Source organism: Colobus angolensis, unplaced genomic scaffold (genome assembly GCF_000951035.1).
Source record: "Colobus angolensis palliatus isolate OR3802 unplaced genomic scaffold, Cang.pa_1.0 Scaffold259, whole genome shotgun sequence".
Classification (NCBI taxonomy): domain Eukaryota; kingdom Metazoa; phylum Chordata; class Mammalia; order Primates; family Cercopithecidae; genus Colobus; species Colobus angolensis.
The window spans coordinates 5272053-5280361 of record NW_012115810.1 but is presented as its reverse complement, the minus strand read 5'-3'; positions in this window follow the sequence as shown (position 1 = coordinate 5280361).

Below are 8309 nucleotides of genomic sequence, written 5' to 3'. Positions count from 1 at the left end.
CTATTGAAGTTATATTCCCAGGTTTGTTTCTTATATTCTTGTCTCATATTTTGAGACAAAATATGTCTCATATTTAATTCATCTCATATTTAAATGACATTGACACATTGTCATTTCTACATTGGATACAGAGAGTACTTTAGTTTCTTTAATTTGACACACTCAGTTCACAATTGTTGCCTGCATTTGTTATCACTTTGTCATTCTAAAGCCCAGCAGACACTATCCAAATGAACATGAATGCATTATCTGGAGAGAGCTCTGGTTCTTGCCTTGTGCTTCTTATACTCTGAGAGGTTGCCATGGCCCATGTTCAAAGCCCCTGATGAGGCACATATTATAATTCTCCATTCCACATGACCCTCAACCCTCATCATAGCTGATTGGATGAGGGATGGGTGCTTACCTGAAAGACAAGCCAATCTCTAAGTGGCTTAACAGAATATGAAATGGCCTTTTTTGAGATGGATGGGTTCCCCAGAAGCAGGTACTGGGATGAAGATTTGTATAAACAGGCCCTGGTGAAAATAAATCTGTAAATAAAATCCAGGGAGTTTGTCTTGTTGCCACAGGACTCTTGAGGTAGGACATATTCCCAGAAAACAGCTAGTAGGGTAGTGGGGCACATGCAACAGGAAAGAAAAGTAAGACAAACAAGGATGGAATCAAGCAAAGCCCTGTGGAAGGTAACTGTCTCCATTTCACAGGGAGTGGGTCTGGAGATGCACGGGTCACATCATAGACAGTTCCACCAGAGCTGAGGGAGCTGGGGTATTTATACTTCTATACTTGTCAATCATTGGCTAATGCTGAACCTGGGGGGATATCCATTCACAGGCACTGTCTGCTATCTCTGCATGCAGAAAAAGCTGCCTCACGCAGTCTGAGGGCAGCCCTCTGACAAAGAGATGCAGGTGCTTGTTGTTGGGAGTAAAAGCACGCTGGAAGGGAAGTACACAAAGAGTACAGCCATTAGAGGGGATCTGCATGGAGCCTTGTCATCGGGTTCTATAGGCCCAGTATGAGAGGTTGCTCAGCAGGGCCTACTGTGATTATTGGAACTAATCAAATCCTCTCTTAGGGATTCTGGGTATGAGATACATAGTTAGCAAGAATTAATAAAGCAGCAGCATCTAGGAGCATGAATAAATTGAAGGAGTTAAAAAGAATAGAAGCAAAAGTGTACTGTTACGCGTGCGTGGGTATGCCCTGGTTTGCTCAGCTGCACTCTTTAATTCCCCTTGGGCAGTGGTCTTTCATTACTCTATCACTGCCTTTTGTAATGACAGAATGTCTTAAATATAAAGTTAGGACAGCAGGTATGACTCCCCCAAAGAACCAGATAGTCAAATCCTTGGGTTCAACTACTTTATTATTCCACTTCCTTCTGTTTCTTGTTTACTTGTCTAGGTCAGGTGAGGTATAGATCATCACTGAACTCAACCTTCTGTGATTTTTCAGTATGAGTTATGGATGTCTCGGTAGAATTAGTCTAGAAATTGAAGGTGTTTGTAACACTTCTCTACCTCACTGGAAGGGCCAGCTTCATGGTGGGTAGTAAGCAGTTGCCTACAAACTGTGTGAATTGGTGCCAAGGCTTGTAGTACAAGTACTTCAACTTCTGGTCTTTTACCCAGCCCCCAGCTTCTCATTTATTATGTTCATGCAAATGTTTTCTGGAAATGACCCATATCAGTTAACAATCTAAGTTCATGTGCTCATGTATGATGAGACAGTTAAAAATTGCAAAACTATGGTTCCACAGAACAATTATTTTTTATAATCTAGAGTAACCCTCAAATCTGTCTTTGTAATGAGTTGCCAGAGACAGGACTTCAAGTAGATAAACATTAAATTAGTGCAAGGACTGCCCATTTGGTGATATTGAGGTGAGCATTTTTCCCCCCCAGGCCTAGTAACTTTATCTATGTGTCTGACATTTTAAGAAAATGTATAAGTAAGACTTCATGTAACTTTTCATGTAGATAATGGTCAGGTCCAGATGAGATTGGGGAAGGGAAAAGAGATTTACAATGCCAGTACAGTGTGTGAAAACAAAAACAAAAACAAAACAACACAATGAACCTTGAGGCCCAGTACACACGGACCTTCAGCATGGCAGATAATCTAGCTCCTTCTAAAACCAAGTAGCTGTATCCATATCACTGCACACACCTTACCTGCACCAAGATTTCAACTTCCAGTTGTAATAGTATCTGGGAGCTCCCAGGAGTAATGATGATATGACTACATTACATTTTTTTAAAAAGCGACAACATTCATTAGCATTTTTTGAGCACCTACTCTATGTCTTGCTTTTCGTATATATAAATTGGGACTAATAGTAATATTCACTTCATAAAGTTATTGTGAGAATTAAATGAAGGAGGCATTTAGATCAGAATCTGAAACATAGTTCTGGTGTGTAATAACTGATATTTATTATTATTGTTAGCTATTAAGGCTAGTATTGGAGCGATAAGAAATAGACAAGATATCTCCCTCTCTTCAAGTAGCTCTGAGGCTAATGGAAAATGAGATATATGAAGGAACATTTATGAATTGGTAGGATTTAGTGCAACAAAAGAGACATATTGAAGTCAGGGTCACAGCTTAAGGGAGGGAGTGGCTAATTTTTCTTGAGTATGTCATGGCAGATTTTCCAGAATGGAAGGCCATGGGGTAGCACATTGACACTGGAAACTTGGGAAGGTTGGCATAAGGGGTAGTTGCATTAACTGAATATGTAGTGTCATGGAGATATGACACAGTGTACTGCTCTTGGGATCTGTGAGTGGATGGATACCTAGCAGTGGAGCAAGGTCTGCCTGTACAGTAACATCCAAAGGTGATACTGGATGGTAAGGTGGAGCCATGTCAAGAAAGGTCCTGTGTGCAACATTAGGGGGCTTCGTCCTTATCCTCTGTACACTGTAGATCATTGAAGGGTTTTGACCTCCCCAACCCAAAAAGATATAATCAGATGTAAAACTTAAAAAGATTACACAAAAACTCTGGCAGTTGTGGATACCTTTAAAGTTGATAAGACTGAAAGAACTATTAGGAAAGTCCAGGCAAGAGATGATGTTGAGAAAGGTAACTAGGACAGAATCAATGGGATATAGGTGAGATAAGAGATAAGAGAAAACTTAGTAGGATATAGGCTATAATAAGCTGCTATTGAACAGGTTAGAGATATGACTGATATTTAAGGTACAATAAGACCCTCCCGATTATTCTAAAGAAACTTCTCATTTTAATGATGATCAATCCATGTACAGTTGAGACTCCTTACATTTCTCTTCAAATTGTATACTGTGCTCTTGGGTTTTGTTGCACTTTCCAACTACACTTGTCTCCATTTATGTTGTAAAAATTGGAAGAGGAGAATAAAGACAGCAATCCCTTGATGATCATGGTAGTTTAGCTTGTATTTGCCATAGTTTATTGTCCATGAAAGGTGTCAGAATGAAGAATTTAGAAATACTGTCAAGTTAAAAATGGAGAATTCTATAAGTATAAAAGAAAAAATGGGATGGTAATGAGAATATGTAAGGAGTATACTGATATATGTTAGTGAATTGCTCTATTAGAGTATCAGCACTATTTGGAAAGCCGTCAATGTCATCTCATATTTAAACTATTAAGTGCATGTTTAAACTGTGCAAATCTCTTGCATTCATTTCATGGCTAATCAATCCAGTCTGAAATAGTTTGCCAAACAGTAATGGGATTTTCTCTAACAGCCAGATACTTAAGTCACTAGACACCAAATTATGGGATAAAAACAATCAATTCAGCATCCCAGGTAATTATGGGCTTAAAACAATATTGTTTTGAGCCCTGGCACATACCCGCTCATAGCAGATGTCTTTGTTTTGGACCATTTTGATTATCTTGGTAACTCTAGCATGATGAATTAATGATGCAAATTATTTTTTCATTTTAATTTTGCATTGTAGATGGAGCTATTGGCCTTTATTATAACTTATTTTCTGTTTCAGCCAAGGTCTAAATTAGAGCAGTACCAGAGGAGAAGGAGAGCAGGTGACATATTCTAGAGCTATTGGAAGGTATAATATCCAGAAGTATAAATGGCTGTTGGGAGGATACATTCCATGCTTCTGAAGTGGCCAACTGGTAAATGATGGTGCCATTTGCTATGATGAGGGACTCAGGAGGAGGGGAAGATTTAAAGGAGGGTACATTTGTTTTTCAGATTTGAGGAATTTTAGATATACACTGAATGAATACGGTAAAAATTCACTAATCCCTTCAGTCTGGAACTCAAGAGAGAGCTATGTTGGAGACAGAGATTTGAGTATTATCAGTGCACAGAAGTAGATAAGTTCTAGAAGTGTCTAGACAATGAAGAATCTGGGGAATACTGACATGTCAGGAAAAGAGAGAGGACGAGGCGGCAAGAAGGCAGCCAAGAAGAAAACACTGGAGTGGAGAAAGAAACCATGAGGATAATTACAATTTGAAAGGTTTGGAGACCATTGATTTAATGGCTGACTTAATTGGTTTGATGGTCTCCAAACCTTTTAAATTGATACCCAATCGATAAAGTTTTTTTTGAGAAAATTCCATATATGTATACTTACAAATTATATATATATTTTAATTCACATAATAACTATTAGTAAAATTCAATTTCTTACAAAGTTAGACATAAACTAAATATATCTTTTCTACTGTAAAATGCTTATTTTCCCAATTTTATTGTCTGTCCATAAGGGAATGGTGATGATGTTGTATCTCTGCATACATGAACTTAGTCACAATGAATCATAGTGTCATTATTTGTAAGTTTAAATAAATTTATAAGTTGAAATACATCTAAAAGAATTCTTGTAATAAATATTAACTAAACTTGTAAATGACAAAGAAAACTGTTTCATTTAATTAGCAGTGTTTTTCCTTCTTGGAGACAGGTAAAGTAATGGCACATCTTACAATCAATAGAAATTGTTTTCTTCCCACACCCCAGTGGATCATCTATTGTGCCTCACTTTAAGGACTGGATTTAGGCCAGTCGGGGTGGCTCACATCTATAATCCTAGCACTTTGGGAGGCCAAGGCAAGCAGATCACCTGAGGTCAGGAGTTTGAGATCAGCCTGGCTGACATAGTGAAACCCCATCTCTATTAAAAATAATATGAAAAGTAGCTGGGTGCTTTGGTGGGCACCTGTAATCCCAGGTACTCAGGAGGCTGAGGCAGGAGAATTGCTTGAACCCAAGAGGCAGAGGTTGCAGTGAACTGAGATCCCGCCACTGCACTCCAGCCTGGGTGACAGAGCGAGACTACATCTCAAAAAAAAAAAAAAAAAAAAAAAAAAGACTGGTTTTAAGAGGGAGGAGTCAACAGTATGTAACATCTTGAAGAAACTAAATAAAATATTGTCTTAAAAATGGAAAAACATTAATAAACTTTAGCAACTAGAAGATCGCTAGAGGCCTTGATGGGGGCAGTATCAACAGTAGAAGAGGAGCAACCAGGTTGTAGAGGTTCAAGGAATAAATAGTAGCAGATTACATTGAATGTATACTTACTACATTCCAGACACTGTGCTTAGGACTTTGCATACAACACTGAGAAGTTATGATTATCCCTAATTTAAGATAATAATTAGAGACTTGCAAAGTCTAAGTGACTTGTACTATGTCATAAAGCTAAGTAAGTGGTCCTAGCAGAATTTGAACCCAGGTTGACCGTCTCAAAAACTGAGCTCTTAAATAATATGCGCTAAGGTCTCCCAGCGTGAGGTTAGTGGAGACAGTGACCAAGTGTAGACAATGACTCTTCTGAGTAGCCAGGAAACCAGGTAGCTTGCCTATGGATAAGAGCAGAAAAAAAGGGAAATGGGAAATTGTAGAGTTAAGGGAACTTCCCCCTAATTCCCTCCTCCCGTCTTTTTTAAAAGATGTGCATGAATTGAGCATTGTTATACAGTGAAGGAACTGAGGCAGGAAAGAGACAGCATTTGAGACAATTCTGCAAGAGAGGTGATAACTGATAGGAAGATTGCCAATGATCTATAGCACAGATGGGAAATTCAGCCTTAAGCAGGAGAAGGCTGTCTCCTCCACCACAAGGAGGAAAGTGGTAAGACTGGAAACTGTACAGAGAAGTATGTAGGTTTTATGTGCAGGGGAGGAAGGGAACACATGGAAGAGTTCAAATGCAGGTTACTTATTTTCCCTGTGGAGTAGGAGACAAGGCCATTGCTTAGAGAGTGTGCAGGCTGGGGAGGAGATGGGATAGTCAGACTTGACAGGTATATTACTAAACTTGAAGCAGTAGCTATGGGGAATGAGAACTGTAGCTTACTTGGGACTGGTTAGAAGCCATAAACTACTAATGACACCAACCTTCATGGTATAGGATTTTTTTCCCCCAATGATGCCTGCCAGCTTGTACCTAAGAAGCAAACAGGTGGATTGAAAGAACGTTAGGATGTTATGCAGCATAGAGAAGCAACTGTTAGAAGAAAAGGAGGCAAGGGAGTTGAAGACTGCAAGAAAGGTGGAAGGAGCTGATGGACTACAGAAAATTGGGGTCTCAGTGGTCTGGAAGCCTCAATGAAATTACTGGTTTGGCAGATGTAGGGGGAATAGGAGAGTGAGGAAGCTTAAAGAAGAGAAGAGAGTTGAATCCAGGCATTTTTGCATGTCCCCCACCCCACACCTTGGAAGGGGAATGGTTATCTCCCATTCTCCCAGTGACCATCCTTCTAAACTCTTCCTTTTATGGCAGGACTGGAAATTGGAAAGCTACATTTCCCAGACTCCCTTTGTCAGTGGAGTTTCAGTTTAGAATCTACTGACTGGGGGACACTTGTATGAGATTTGCAAGGTAATAAAGGATAAGTCATTTTTCTCCAGCTGCAGCTAGAGGCAAGCTCATGAGCACTGGCAGATGGCAGATATCTGGGAAGACCTCCTTCAGATTTCCAGGCATGCTCCTGAGAATCACTTTGGTGCTGCAGAGCTGAGATCCTCAGTAGTAGTTTCTGCAACCCACGCAACCCTAAATTTCTTGAACTGCAACAGTGGCTTCTCAGATCTTTGCTCCCTTGGACCTTCCAGACTGTATAATCTTCTAATTTTCCATATTAAATATATTTTACTTGACATATTTAGAGAACTGTTTCCCTAATATAACCTTGGCTAATATGTCCTCCCAATTTTTCAATTAAGCTGGATCATGAGCTTTTCCATGATCACATTCATCAGTCAGGATGATCGCATTTCTATCAGTCAGTATTTTTAGTTGCCAGCAACAGAAAATAAATATAGCTAATTGAAAAACAAAAGAAATTTAATGAAAGGATTTCAGAAAGCTTGCAGAATTGCTGGAAAGGGTGGAGAACCAGGCAGTGAGAATGAATCTAGGGAAAGTGGAACACAAGCAAAATCATGCCATAGAACCAGGGCAGCAACTGCCACTGTTGAACTCAGAGGCTGCGTGTCCCTATTTTTTTTTTTTTTTTTTCCAAGACAGAGTCTCACTCTGTTGCCCAGGCTGGAGTACAGTGGTGCTACCTCAGCTAACTGCAACCTCCGCCTCCTGGGTTCAAGCAATTCTCCTGCCTCAGCCTCCCAAGTAGCTGGGATTACTGGTACACGCCACCACGCCCAGCTGATTTTTGTATTTTTTTAGTAGAGATGAGGTTTCACCATGTTGGCCAGGCTGGTCTCGAACTCCTGATCTCTTGATCTGCCCGCCTTAGCCTCCCAAAGTGTTGGGATTACAGGTGTGAGCCACTGCGCCGGGCCCCTGAGCGTCCCTCATTGAGAAAGCCAAGCTGTGCCCCTGTGCCCTAGACTTAAAGATGACAGGGAAAGTGAGCATCTGATCTTTCAGCTTTTAGAGTCATAGCTGTGACTCATAAGATGGGGAACCTCAAACAAGAGATTCAAATGCTGGGAAGCCTCACAACTGGTAAATGTCTACTCTGACATCCAGTTTGTATACGTGTGTGTATCTGTGTGTGTGTATCTGTGTGTGTGTGTGTCATAGTTTGTACCTTTTGTTTTCTTTGCCAAACCCTCCAAATGCTCATTGTCCCCACTAAGTCTTCTTATCCTTTAAGATTCCGCTTCCTCCCTGAAACCTTCCCAGCTGGAAGTGTCTGCCTCCTGCTCTGAACTCCCAGTGCAATTTTTATTATTTGACCTTATTAAATCCTCACTTGATTTGTATTGATATTTGCGTTAAAAATATTAAGTTCTAGCATATTTAAGGTTGAACGAACATTAAAGGTCATCTACTCCGATGCCCGGCAGCTCATCAGCTCATTGA